Source organism: Bubalus kerabau, chromosome 14 (genome assembly GCF_029407905.1).
Source record: "Bubalus kerabau isolate K-KA32 ecotype Philippines breed swamp buffalo chromosome 14, PCC_UOA_SB_1v2, whole genome shotgun sequence".
In the NCBI taxonomy this organism is placed as follows: Eukaryota; Metazoa; Chordata; class Mammalia; order Artiodactyla; family Bovidae; genus Bubalus; species Bubalus kerabau.
In genome coordinates, this window is record NC_073637.1 from 48,595,763 (window position 1) to 48,610,829 (window position 15,067).

Sequence of the window (15,067 nt, forward strand, 5' to 3'; positions counted from 1 at the left end):
TTTAATGTACATGCAAAACTGACTGCACTTTACCTGCTGCTGCTGCTGCTGCTGCCGCTAAGTTGCTTCAGTCGTGTCCAACTCTGTGCGACCCCATAGACGGCAGCCCACCAGGCTCCCCTGTCCCTGGGATTCTCAGACAAGAACACTGGAGTGGGTTGCCATTTCCTTCTCCAATGCATGAAAGTGAAAAGTGAAAGTGAAGTCGCTCAGTTGTGTCTGACTTCTAGCGACTCCATGGACTGCAGCCTACCAGGCTGCTCTGTCCATGGGATTTTCCAGGCAAGAGTACTGGAGTGGGGTGCCATTGCCGTCTCTGAGTTTACCTGGTAATGTTGTTAAATGGTATCTGGCCTTGACTCCAGCTGGTCTGTGGTCTCTGAAAAGACAGCCACACAGAGCCACTCCAGAGCTCTCTGCCCTCTGGAAGCTGTCTCCAAGGCACACTCCACTGAGATGGTGCACTCCACCATTGCTTAGCTAGGGCCCTTTCCTGAGGATAACTCCAGTTTGGGTTTGTCTAGTTGTACGCTGCCAAGGTAACAAGGAATCTCAGAAAACTAGAAGGAGAAGTGGCATCAATAGAAGTTCCTTGAGAAGAGGGCCTGAATTGACTCAAGCTCCATTAGCTTGAGTCAGCTTCAGAATTGCCAATGGGTGTTTCATGGCTGTGATGATTTTCATGAGCTATTATTGTTGCTTTCGCTGGCAGGACCATTCAGGGCCAGTGAGGAGAAGCACTGTCTAGTGAAGAGCAGTTCCTGTGATTTTCTGGAAGTGAATTGTAATCTCAGAAGCTGCTGCACAAAGGCCAAAAAGAAGTTTGTAAAGAAAGTAGAAGTTGCCCAGGTGGTGGTGGTGTAGTCGCGAAGTCGTGTCTGACTTGTGACCCCAGGGACTATAGTCCGCCAGGCTCCTCTGTCCATGGGATTCTCCAGGCAAGAATACTGGAGTGGGTTGCTATTTCCTTCTCCAGGGGATCTTCCTGTCCCAGGGAGTGAACCCAGGTCTCCTGCGTTGCAGGCAGGTTCTTTGCCGACTAAGCTAGGAGGGGAGCCAGAAGTTGACCAGGAGATGATGTCAAACAAATGAAACCTTGAGTTGATATTTTTTTCCCCCATGCTGGGTACCCAGGACCACATTTAAATGCCAGTACTTAAAAGGATAATTCAAAATCACATCCCCTTTTTTAGATCCCATTTTTTAGTAGATCCCCTTTTTCATAACAAAAATATGTAATTGAAGACAATATGCGTGCTTTGGGGATGGTTTATCTGGGTTAGAACTCTTCACTGAATATTGTGTGTTTTTATGTTTATTGCTTTCTTTCTTGATATTTCCCAGATGGCAAAACTTTTTAAAAAATTGTAGTGTATAGTGCCACATTATATTTTTAATACTCAATAGCACTTAGCACACTGATAGACCCAAAGGACTGATTGCGTAACCTTGCTTTAGAGGAAGTAAGTTAATTTACAGACCCTGATGCTGGGCAAGATTGAGGGCAGGAGGAGAAGGGAGCGACAGAGGATAAGATGGTTGGATGGCATCACCGACTCAGTGGACATGAGTTTGAGCAAGCTCAAGGAGATAGTGAAGGACAGGAAAGCCTGACCTGCTGCAGTCCATGGAGTTGCAAAGAGGCGGCTCTGACTTAACAACTGAACAACAACAAACAAGAAAACGTCTAAAGCTGCGAAGTAATGATCCATGTCCTTTTTCTACTCTGGGGATTTTGCTGAGGCTGATTGCGAACTGGTGGAACTGAGTATTGATGAGGGTAAAGGGTCTTAATGGCAGTGACATTAAGACAATAGGAAATTACAGTAGCCTGCTAGACATTGCCTCATCCCCGCAGCCACAAGCCCCACAAACAAACCTGCCATTGACCATTTAAAAGAAACTAAATAACATTAAAAGACGCTTACTCCTTGGAAGGAAAGTTATGACCAACCTAGATAGCATATTGAAAAGCAGAGACATTACTTTGCCAACAAGGTCTGTCTAGTCAAGGCTATGGTTTTTCCACTGGCCATATATGGATGTGAGACTTGGACTGTGAAGAAAGCTGAGAGCCGAAGAATTGATGCTTTTGAACTGTGGTGTTGGAGAAGACTCTTGAGAGTCCCTTGGACTGCAAGGAGATCCAACCAGTCCATTCTGAAGGAGATCAGCCCTGGGATTTCTTTGGAAGGAATGATGCTAAAGCTGAAACTCCAGTACTTTGGCCACCTCATGTGAAGAGTTGACTCGTTGGAAAAGACTCTGATGCTGGGAGGGATTGGGGGCAGGAGGGGAAGGGGACGAAAGAGGATGAGGTGGCTGGATGGCATCACCGACTCAATGGACGTGGGTTTGAGTGAACTCTGGGAGTTGGTGATGGACAGGGAGGCCTGGCGTACTGCGATTCATGGGATCGCAAAGAGTCGGGCACGACTGAGCGACTGAACTGAACTGAAATAACAACAATAAAAATCCAACTCTCTTGCTTTTGTCTGGCTACTGTTTCCTTCATAGGCTTAGATCTTGAGGTACGTGTTACCTGGCAGAAAATTCTCATTAGATTTATCACTACTTGATTTCTTAATAGTATTTCTCATCAGAATAACGTTTGGAGAAGATACTTTATGCCAAGGCAGTCCCAGGGAACCTGTGGAAGAAGGCCTGTATTTTTTGTCTGCAGCAGCAACTACAGTTTAGGAGAAGCACTGGGCGTGGTTTTGTGGCTTGTCTCTTTTTAGGGCTGCTCATCACTTCAACCACAAAATCACTGCCAACTTTCAGAAGGGGAAAGAAATACTGGCCAACTGACTTTTTCTTTTCTTTTTTTTAATGACAGTCAGTGACTTGGGTTCTTAGAGACCAGGCCCCTGAGTTGCGTTTGGAGTTCCCCAATACAGTCTTTGTAGAAATGTGGGTTAGTTTCTACATTGCTACAAACCAATCCTCTGCATTAGGGTTGGCCTGTGTCCTGGAACCACAGAAGTGGTTTGCTCTACCAGTTGACTCATCCTGCTTAATTTCTGTATCACCGTGAAGAAAGAGCCCATGAAGCTGTGGGACAGGGAACCTTGCAATGAGTGGTAAAGACTGGCCAATTTTCATTAAAAACCAAGAATCATTCATTTGTTCATTCATTCATTCAACTGTTTTTATGGACTTCTCTAAATGACCCAGGGAGTTCTCCAAAAGCTATATAGATGCAGTAATGAACTAGACCCACAATTGCAAAACTTTTTCTTTGAAGTGCCAGATAGTAAATATTTTAGGTTTTGCAGGCCTTAACTGTTCCTGTTATAGCTCAACTCTGCCTGTATTTTGGGTTTTTTGTTAGTTTGTGTGTGTGTGTGTGTGTGTGTGTGATTTTGTTGGTGTGTAGGTGTGTGTGTGTGTGTGTGCACAGTAGTAGCCTTAATGTTGTTGTTTAGTTGTGTCTGACTCTTTTGCTACTCCATGGACTGTCTGTCTGTGGGGTCCTCTGTCCATGGGATTTCCCAGGTAATAAGTGGGTTGCCATTTCCTTCTCCACGGGGCCTTCCTAATCCACGGATTGAATCAGCATCTCTTGCATTGGCAGGCAGGTTGGTTTTCTTTTTTTTTTTTTTACCACTGAACCACCAGGGAAGCCTCAGTAGCATATGAATAGCCATAGCAGTGTATAAATGACTATTAGTGTATAAATGACTGTGTTTTAATGAAACTTAATTTATAAAAACAGGTAACATGTGACTCACTCTTTACCACCCCTAAATTAGACCATGATATTCTTGCCTTTGTTGAGTGTACATTCCAATAGTCTGCATTTAATTTCTACAAGGTAGTTGTATTTTATGCAGAAGATATGTTCCTAAAGGCCTCACGTAATTCAAAACAAGAAAAGTTCAAAACTTAAAAGCTTAGGTTTAAAGTAAAAGACTCCTGAAGATGTTAAGATGTCAATGTAACCAGCAAATAGAAAAACTTATCATCTAAGAGTCAAAACAAAGCAATATTAAAAAAAAAACACATTTTTAATAGTTCATTATTACTAATGATTAGTAACTATGGAATATAATTTCTAGATATTAAACATCCACAAGAAAACTAAATCATCTGTAGTTTTTGATGAACTGTTCATTCCTTTAATGCTATAAAGACAGAGTAGAAACTTGTCACCAATTTCAGAAATCTAAATCTTTTAAGAACACTCCATCCCATACATCAAAAGTACTGCAAACTCCATAGATAGTTTAAAGAAACAAGTCATTTAGAAATTTGGTGAATGCAGAAAATTGTTCATTTAGTATGCTATCTTTGGTGAATTGGCCAATCATTGATTTGGTAGCTAGGCATGTTGACTTTTGGCAAAGAAACCTGGAAGCGATAAGCTTGGTTCTAGATACATGTCATGACTCAAAATGCTCTTTGGCTGGACGGTTGCATACATTATGATTACACGCATGTGGCCAAACTTGTACGTAGAATAGCATTAACTGTTTAAGTTAGAGGACTTCTCAGATTTCTACATGGCAGGGGAATTTCATTCACGATTCTGTGTAGAGAATGTTTGCTCTTGGAGTTCAGAAGCTGATTCAGTTCTGGACTTGCTTACAGTTTTCCCTTTAAATGCTTATAAATTAATATTTATAAATTTTCAGGCATATAGAAAAGTTGGAAGACTTGCCCAATGAACACATACATAGCTTCGGTCAGTGCTCAGTTATGTCCAACCCTTTGCGACCTCAGGGACAGTAGCCCACCAGGCTCCTCTGTCCTTGGGATTTCCAAGGCAAGACTACTGGAGCGAGTTGCCATTTCCTCCTCCAGGGGATCTTTCAGACCCAGAGATTGAACACAAAGACGTCTCTGGCGTCTCCTACATTGACAGGCAGATTCTTTACCACTAGCGCCGCCTTAGGCCTGCTCCTGTATGGCTGGTGAGTTTCTAATAAGTGGAAGGCTCAATGTTTCTAGAGTAGGTAAAAGAATATCAACTCAGATTTTTTTTTTTTTTTTTTTAGAACCACAGCTTTTCAGGAGTGATCAGAGACTGAACTGAACCATTTCTAGTTCTCCTTTGTGTTTCTTAGGAAAAACCATGAAATATTCCTTAGCTCTAGGTGGTACATGCCCTTGTACTTGCTCATTCTCACTTTCAGAGAGTTTAAAAAAAAAAAAAAAAGACAATGTTAGGTTTCTTTAGTGTCATGGAATCACCATTGCCAAGCCTTACAGGAACTGAAATCAACATCAGAAATGCTGGGTATGTGGCTGGATATTTTTCCACATGTTGTTTAGAAACTGGAACGCCTAGGATGCCCTTCTGATTTGGTAAGATTTACCTTTCCAGTGTTATAATTCCATTTAATTGCTACAGAATAAAAATTCAAGAGGTCTGTGTTACCCCAGCACTGTCTCTTTCCACATGTCAGTGTAAAGTATCATATGGATCTCAGGAAGGATTTACTAGCTGCAAAGTAAAATGCCATCTTCCACACTGTAATTTCTTGAGTTCCTTTTCCTTCCTGTGGGAAGGAATGATTGAGGGGGAAAAGAAATTGTTTGACATCTAACTACAGAAGGAAAAATTAGTCTCCTCCAACTTCTTCAGTTTCTGTTTTTGTTTCATTCTGCATCCTGTGTGCTTCTGGTCTGGTGAGGAATTATGATGTAAAAGGGAGTTATTTTCTTTTAGAAGATTCAGTCACCATTTAATAGTAATCACAAGTTTGGGAAAATTGAAGGGTTGACAATACTCTACGTCTTTCTGGGTCATCGGGTACACTCTGATGAATGCTACAACCTACCCATCGTTGACTGTTTTCTTGGCCACTCCTGCCTGTAGGATAATGATATATTCTTGCCCTGTTCACCTCCAGCTGTTATTCTGTTTTGGGCAATGAACTAGTGAGCTCAAATCACCTGTGTCACTTACCACGAAAAGCTTTAAGAGCCTTTGAGTGGTTCCATCGTTGTCTTTGTTCCTGCTCACCCGAAGGTGGTCAGGGCTCCCTGGAGGCAAGCTGCTCGGGTTCCCTAGTGAGACGTGGAACACAGCCCTCAGTTGACTGACAGTGACCATGTTGTGGAAAGCCATTGATACAGTGCTGGGGTCATTTATTACTGCAGCATAGCTTAGCCAAGCAGACTGGCATCCTGTGCTTAGCATAGTGCCAGCTCATGCTTCTCTGGTTCTAGGATGGAAATCACTGAAAGTTGTAAACTATCACCTGTGGAATTATGAGAGGAGGAGAGGGCTCTGGGCCAGTTGCGGTTAGAACAATGGATTTTTCAGACTACAATAACTGTTTTGAAAATCCTCTTCCCCCTTTCTGCTGCTACTGCTAAGTCACTTCAGTCGTGTCCGACTCGGTGCGACCCCATAGACGGCAGCCCACCAGGCTCCCCCGTCCCTGGGATTCTCCAGGCAAGAACAGTGTAGTGGGTTGCCATTTCCTTCTCCAATGCATAAAAGTGAAAAGTGAAAGTGAAGTCATTCAGTCGTGTCCGACTCTTAGCGACCCCATGGACTGCAGCCTACCAGGCTCCTCCGTCCATGGGATTTTCCAAGCAAGAATACTGGAGTGGGGTGCCATTGCCTTCTCCACCTCCTTCCTGGATTCTCCTCAAATTAGTCCTTTGAGAAGCTTTAAACTGAATTGCAAGCAGCTTATCCATCATTAATCAGAATAAAGCCTCCATGCGGGCCAGAGTTTGTTTTCAATGATGTATCCCAAATGTCTGCCACATAGTAGATGCTCACAGAATATTCAGTGAATGAAAGAATAATGTGATTTATTTCCAGTGGGTTTCTCTTTTGACATATATGTATTTTGTAAAGCATATAGTCAAGATAATCACATTCCTGAACTTTCTTTATCTAATAGAAAATCAGATTCTGGTTAATAGGTTGAATATTTCTTTCTCTTAGTAAATTAATTGACACTGCAAGATTAAATGACCAGAGGTCATGAAGGTGTCATCAATTGCTTGAAATACTACCTTTGCCTCTTTGAGGGGGAAAAGTTAACATATAGTTTAAAAGAAAAAGTTGACTATGAACTAGTAGCTTTCCAAAATGTGAGATTCTGCTTGACTTCAGTGTTCTAATAACTGAACTGGACCGGAAATGAGTCCTGTCACCTTGTTATATTCGTGAGCCCTGCCTGATTTAAGGGTGAGGATATTTCCCTGGACTTAGCGCAGCACTCATTCACTTCCTCTGCTTTGTCATTGTCAGGCTGGGTTTAAGTAGCATTACTGTAAAATTGCCCACTGAGAAATTTCAACACGAAGAGGTTTTCTGATTTCTTTAAAATAAAACGGTTAAAAATAGACCTTGTGGGAACAGTTTTCCACATCAAGAACAAAATCCTGCAAAAATGTTTGAATGCATATCGGGGACCCAATTATGTTTTCTCACCTCCGCTTAGCCATAGTTGCGCTGTAGTGAGAACAACAAGGCTAGGTTTTACAGAATGTAGCCAGCGAGGCCCTCTGAGTCCTGAAGAGGTCCTGTGTTGACTTGGCCACCGCCTGCTTCCTCTCCCCTCGCTGGGGCTTTGCTTGGGGCAGTGGGTCAAACTTTGCAGCCCTTCCTCTTCAGTTCAGTCGCTCAGTTGTGTCCGACTCTTTGCGACCCCATGAATTGCAGCACGCCAGGCCTCCCTGTCCATCACCAAACCCTGGAATTCACCCAAACTCATGTCCATTGAGTCGGTAATGCCATCCAGCCATCTCATCCTCTGTCATCCCCTTCTCCTCCTGCCCCCAATCTCTCCCAGCATCAGAGTCTTTTCCAATGAGTCAACTCTTCACATCAGGTGGCCAAAGTACTGGAGTTTCAGCTTTAGCATCATTCCTTCCAAAGAACACCCAGGGCTGATCTCCTTCAGAATGGACTGGTTGGATCTCCTTGCAGTCCAAGGGACTCTCAAGAGTCTTCTCCAACACCACAGTTCAAAAGCATCAATTCTTCGTCGCTCAGCTTTCTTCATAGTCCAACTCTCACATCATACATGACCACTGGAAAAACCGTAGCCTTGACTAGATGGACCTTTGTTGGCAAAGTGATGTCTCTGCTTTTGAATATGCCATCTAGGTTGGTCATAACTTTCCTTCCAAGGAGTAAGCGTCTTTTAATTTCATGGCTGCAATCACCATCTACAGTGATTTTGGGGCCCCCCAAAATAAAGTCAGCCACTGTTTCCACTGTTTCCCCATTTATTTCCCATGAAGTGATGTGACCAGATGCCATGATCTTCGTTTTCTGAATGTTGAGCTTTAAGCCAACTTTTTCACTCTCCTCTTTCACTTTCATCAAGAGTCTTTTCAGTTCCTCTTCACTTTCTGCCGTAAGGGTGGTGTCATCTGCATATCTGAGGTTATTGATATTTCTCCCAGCAATCTTGATTCCAGCTTGTGCTAGTTATTTCCCTGACCTTCTCCTAAGAGACCAAGAAGGCCAAGTTGGTTCAGCCACACTGGCCTCTGCTAATTGCAAACGGTGAAGTCTGCCCTGGGCAAAGGGGCAAGCAACTAAAAGGAGAACAAGGCACCAAAGAGACTCTGTAATTAAGATCCAGGGTCTTCTATTCACTGGGTCATTTGAGCTGGTTAAATCCCTCCTCTGTGACATGCCCAGGACCTTGGTTAGTTTGCGGCCCGTTCAGAGCATCTATATATAGCAAAACAGCCTCCTGACTGGCTATGGTGCTTTCTTACTTCAGTGTTATCCTCTTTCCCACAGCTTAGGCGCTTCCTTCTCTGTGAATGTTTGCTTGTGACCTTCCTTTACAGCTTTTGTTGCTGTTCTTTATTGCTGTCATTCTAACACCTTAGAAGGGTGCCAGGGACTTAATATGTGCTCAGTAAAGAGTTGTTGAATGAAGAATGAATGGCAAACTGATAAAAGCATCTCCAGTATTCGTGATTAGTAATGGTTTAATTTTGTGGTGGTGTTTAGTGCTTTATGCCCTATTGGGTTCCATATCGGGGAAAAGACTCAGAAAGTTCCAAATATTGCCTTTTACAATATAATATGACCCACACTCATCTTTATGGTTTGAGTGATTATTATTTACCCTGTGCCCTTACTTCTAGTTAGCAGGTAGAAAAGTCTCTCCAAGAAATTGTCACTGGACCAAACTTAGGTCTGCTTGACAATCTACTGGCCCCAGGTTGTGGTGAAGGAAAATGCAGCCTTCATTCCAGGGCACCAACTGAGGAGTCCAGGGCAGCCAGTGCACAAAATACCTCAACTCCCAAATGGTTTTCAGGGAGGCATTTGGAAGGTGGCATGCTATGCAGCATGTTAGATCTTAGTTCCCTGACCAGGGATCAAACCCATGCCCCTGCAGTGGAAGCACAGAGTCCTAACCACTGGGAAGTCCCAGGGAGGCAGTTTTAAAGGCCAGGTGAGGGAAGGGCTTGCAGGGTATGTGACCCTGGTGGTGGTTTTACCATCTGTAAAACAACTCAGGAAGTGTGCATCATATACTGTTGTCTAGACCCTTCAGAGGGGAGAGGGAGGGGTCTGTCCCGGGAAGGCCCCCTAGGACCTGCTCCATTCTTGTTGTTGCTCAATTGCTCAGTTGTTGCCAACTCTTTGGGACCCCACGGACTGTGGCCCTCCAGGCTTCTTTGTCCATGGAATTTCCCAGGCAAGAATACTGGAGTGGGTTGACATTTCTTACTCCAGGGGATCTTCCCAGACCAGGGATCCAACCCACATCTCCTGAGTCTCCTGCACTGGCAAGGTGATTCTTTACCACTGTGCCACCAGGGAAGCCCCCTGCTCTGTTACAAAATAGCAAACAATCCAAAGTCTAGCAACCAAGAATGGAATGCATTTCTCAAGATTCCCATTGGGCCATCTGTGTGGGGCATTTTTTTTTGAGTATTTTTATAAGAATCCACCCCTAGCCTGTGGGTCCAGGGTCTAGAATCTCTTCAGATGAACTTGAATATTTCTGAGATACACTGCATGTTGCTGTTGCCTGTTTCTGTTGCAGAGAGCTCATTTCTCTTGTGCTCTTATTGTACCCTCTTTCCACATGTTTCCATGCACATGCTTATTCCTCCTGCTTTTGTCCCATAATTCTGAGTGCATGCTCAGTCATTCAGTTGTGTCCAACTTTTTGCAATCCCCCTGGACTACAGCCTGCCAGGCTCTTCTGTCCGTGAGATTTTCTTGACAAGGATACTGGAGAGGATTGCCGTTTACTCCTCCAGAAGATCTTTCCAACCCAGGGATCAAACCTGTGGCTTCCGCATTGGCAGGCAGATTCTTTACCACTGAGCCACCTGGGACACCCCCTATAAAGCTATCATCTTTAAAGTTCAAGTGTCACTTCCTCTGGATATGCTCTCCCCGCACCTAGGAAGTAGATGCTTCCCCACCTCATTGCACCTGATGTGCTCTGAGAATATTTCCAGCATATAGTACTTATGACCTTCTACTGTTGCTATTTGATGAACAGGTAAATGGTTAAATTCTTAATGCCTCTAGGCCATGACAGGGCTTCTCTTGTGGCTCAGCTGGTAAAGAATCCGCCTGCAGTGCAGGAGACCTGGGTTGGGTAGATCCCCTGGAGAAGGGAAAGGCTACCCACTCCAGTATTGTGGCCTGGAGAATTCCATGGACTGTACAGTCCATAGGGTCGCAAGGAGTCAGATACGACTGAGCAACTTGCTCTCACAGGCCATGGCAAGAATATTTTTCATCTCCGCTGGTGGGCAGAGATGGCATAGTGCCTGGCGTGAATAGGTACTCAGAATATTTGTTGTGTGAATTTAATTGTTTACGTTCTAAAGAAAGCTTCGGGTAGGTACTCACAGTCCTTGGCATCTCTTTTTACATAAGCCAATTATCCTTCTCACTGCCTGGAAGGTTTGAATTTAAGGCCAGTTCAGCCTGCTATAGCAGAGCCCATGGCTATTGCCTGCTCCTGTGTGGGAAGAAGGGCCAGAGGGCATTTGTTGAGCAGGACACCAGGAATCCAGGGTTCTGGAATCCCATGCTTTCTCACTTTCCCATTATATTCTTCCCTATGCTTTTTTCCTGTTCCCCTCAACTTCTCTCCCCTAAAGGCAGGACTTGACAAAACTGATTATTTTGCTCACTTAAGCATCATGGAAATATAGCAAATAAAACAATGACCCTGGCAAGTCACTAGAACACAGTTGGAACATTGCCGAAAACAGTTATGCATGTGGAATTAGCAGTCAGGGCTCTGAAATCACAGCTGTTGCTTGAGAAGCAAGAGGCTGGAAGGGCCAGATACTGAGGCTTCTTCCTCCTCCATCCCCTGACTCTAACTATAATCATCCCAGGCAGTTGATTCGCAGCCTTATTAGCAAAGCACTGGGAAGAGACAGTGTCGCCATTCCCGTTGGCAAGTGTCTGTAGATGTCTCATACATAAGAAACCTGACCAACATCTTAACAGGTTTTTTTGTTTTTTTTTTTTCCCCCACAAGCTCCGGCTTAAAATTTTTCCCTCTAGCAGCTTCCATTTGTAGGAAGGAGAACAGTTGGCTGACCCAACTGTCGGATCTCCTACCAGACCATTGGAAAGAGGAAATTTAGGAAATAAAGCAATGTTAAAAATTGGGTAATGTAATTTTTAAAATGCAGCCACCTGAATATATGATGTGAAACTCAGGGCCGATGGAGAAAGAATGTTTATTAGATTCTGTGATCAGCAGTATTGGAACCCACTGGGATAAGAAACTGTTTTTTCCTTTACCATTTAAGGCTAATTATAGAATACTGAATATGGTTCCCTGTTCTATACAACATGACCTTGTTGTTAATCCATTCTGTATATAATGGTTTGCATCTACTATCCCAAACTCCTCATAGAACCCTTCAACTCCACCCCCACAAGTCTGTTCTCCGTGAGTCTGTTTGTGTTTCATAGATAAATTGATTTGTGTCATATTTTGGATTCCATTTATAAGTTATATCATATGGTATTTGTCTTTTTCTTTATGACTTACTTCACTACATATGATCATCTCTAGGTCCATCCATGTAGCCACAAATGGCATTGTCCGTTCTTTTTTATGGCTGAGTAGTATTCCATTGTTTATATGCACCACATCGTCTTTATCTGTTCATCTGTTGATGGTCATTTAGGTTGCTTCCATGTCTGTCTTGTCTGTTGTATATAGTGCTGCAGTGAACATTGAGGGGCATGTATGTTTTCAAATTTTAGTTTTCTCTGGATATATGCCCAGGAGTGGGATTGCTGGATCATATGGTAGCTCTGTTTTTAGTTTTTTGAGGAACCTCCATATTGTTCTCCATAGTAACTGCACCAATTTACATTCTCAACAACAGTGTAGGAGGGTTCCCTTTTCAGAATGAAAAACTTTGTAAAGTTCATGTTGTCAGTGAAAGATTGTCTACATTTTTATACACATGTGAGCAAGGGAGAAGATCAGTTGGTGGGATTGTACTAGATCTCATTTAGTAATTGTCCAGGATAATTGGGGTATAAGGATAAGGGTTTTTATTTTAAGGATGTAGTGGGAATTGCATTGAAAAATGAAATTGTCAAACAAACTTGACAGTATATATCCATTTATAATCATGCATTATTCAATAATCTACCCAATTTTATACCTCTCCACTCATTTCTATATTAAAAAGAACTGATTATTTTCACAAGCTAGACTGATTCATTATTTCCAAATTTACTTACCTACAAAAACTAATACCCAGGTTGAGTTTGATAGGGTGAGGAAGATTAAGATGTCTCATCGGAGGAGAACTCCTCTCCCAGGGCACTTGTAACCTTCTGTATTCCATGCTACCTGTCTTTCAGGATGGAGGAAGATCGTCCTGGTGTGTTATGTTTTGGTGGCATTCTAAGCCAGAAATGCAAACCAGAAATACCAAATGAATCTATTTTGAGTATTGATGAGCTGTTATTTGTATGAATGTCCAAAATCACTCTGACCTATTGGCACATCTGTACATATCATGTTAGTTTCCTTTTTTTTTTTACTAGTAAGAGAGATCAGTATTGGTCTTAACTATGTTTGCCATTTTTTTCCAGCTCCCTAACTCTCAATTTCTGTGGAAATTACAGTTTTCCCTTCAAAAAGAGTATTTCATTCGTAGATTACTCTTTTAGGGAACTATTTTGAACTAACCAACTGAAGTATTTCCTTGAAGAACTCTGAAACCCTCTCTCTTTAATTTCTCCCTCATTATCATCGTGGAAAATTCAGAATCTGTTACATAAAATTCTGTCTTGGTTCCATCACTCCTAAACTGGACATACATATCCTTTTAGTTTTTTCTCTCTCTGCCCAGTACTTGATTTGCAGGTGCTTAGAGATTTAAAAAATTGAGTGAATAGAAGAATTTATAGTATAGAAGTTAGATACTAAACTGCATCTCATGATTCTACCATGTCTTTCTTTTCCATACTGCTAATACTACAAATAATTATCCTTTGCTTAAACACCAATAACAACAGCAAACCCGCCCAGCTTCTCTTTTAATGCTGCACAATTAGCAGCTATCCAAACATCTCATGGTAAACATATTAAAATCCACACCCCGTGCTTTTAGGTAACAATATGTGCATTAAGATACTCTTCATTTTATAAATTAGGTAATCCTGGTAACGTTGGATAGTGTTATTCTCAATTCTTATCTGTAGCTATACAGTCATTGAGCTGAATAAAATGTTGCAATGTAGCAATTAAGAATATCCTTTTTTCTTTTTTAATCCACAAGTTCGGCAAATTACAACTTGTTTGTCTAAGTAAACAATGTTACCTGCTGTGGCTGCCTTGTTATACAACAGAGTTCTGCGTGCAAATTACCAACAGTTACAGTTAGAACTGGACATGGTACAACAGACTGGTTCCAAATAGGAAAAGGAGTAGGTCAAGGCTGTATATTGTCACCCTGCTTATTTAACTTATATGCAGAGTACATCAGGAGAAGCACTGGGCTGGAAGAAGCACAAGCTGGAATCAAGATTGCTGGGAGAAATATCAATAACCTCAGATATGCAGATGACACCACCCTTATGGCAGAAAGTGAAGAGGAACTGAAAAGACTCTTGATGAAAGTGAAAGAGGAGAGTGAAAAAGTTGGCTTAAAGCTCAACATTCAGAAGACAAAGATCATGGCATCTGGTCCCATCACTTCATGGGAAATAGATGGGGAAACAGTGGAAACAGTGTCAGACTTTATTTTGGGGGGCTCCAAAATCACTGCAGATGGTGATTGCAGCCATGAAATTAAAAGATGCTTACTCCTTGGAAGAAAAGGTATGACCAACCTAGATAGCATATTAAAAAGCAGAGACATTACTTGGCCAACAAAGGTCCGTCTAGTCAAGGCTATGGTTTTTCCAGTGGTCGTGTATGGATGTGAGAGTTGGACTGTGAAGAAAGCTGAGCGCCGAAGAATTGATGCTTTTGAACTGTGGTGTTGGAGAAGACTCTTGAGAGTCCCTTGGACTGCAAGGAGATCCAACCAGTCCATTCTGAAGGAGATCAGCCCTGGGATTTCTTTGGAAGGACTGATGCTAAAGCTGAAACTCCAGTACTTTGGCCACCTGATGTGAAGAGTTGACTCATTGGAAAAGACTCTGATGCTGGAAGGGATTGGGGGCAGGAGGAGAAGGGGACGACAGAGGATGAGATGGCTGGATGGCATCACTGACTCGATGGATGTGAGTCTGAGTGAACTCTGGGAGTTGGTGATGGACAGGGAGGCCTGGTGTGCTGCGATTCATGGGGTCACAAAGAGTCAGACATGACTGAGCAACTGAACTGAACTGAACTGAACCCTTATGGCAGAAAGTGAAGAGGAACAAAAAAGACTCTTGATGAAAGTGAAAGAGGAGAGTGAAGAAGTTGGCTTAAAGCTCAACATTCAGAAAACTAAGATCATGGCATCTGGCCCCATCACTTCACAGGAAATAGATGGGAAAACAATGGAAACAATGTCAGACTGTATTTTTTTGGGCTCCAAAATTACTGTAGATGGTGATTGCAGCCATGAAATTAAGACACTTACCCCTTGGAAGGAAAGTTATGACCAACCTAGATAGCAT

General features: G+C 42.6%; 1 protein-coding gene and 1 long non-coding RNA gene across 2 annotated transcripts in view; both read left to right on the forward strand.

The window, feature by feature from the left end:
• Positions 1-1,560, forward strand: part of LOC129626860 (uncharacterized) — a 41,380-nt gene extending 39,820 nt beyond the window's left edge. Inside the window, exon 3 of the long non-coding RNA XR_008702264.1 lies at positions 713-1,560. This is a non-coding gene — a long non-coding RNA (uncharacterized LOC129626860). The remainder of the gene's footprint in view (positions 1-712) is intronic.
• The window catches only part of EXT1 (exostosin glycosyltransferase 1), a 316,389-nt gene that overhangs the window by 227,800 nt on the left and 73,522 nt on the right, over positions 1-15,067 (forward strand). The window lies entirely within an intron of this gene.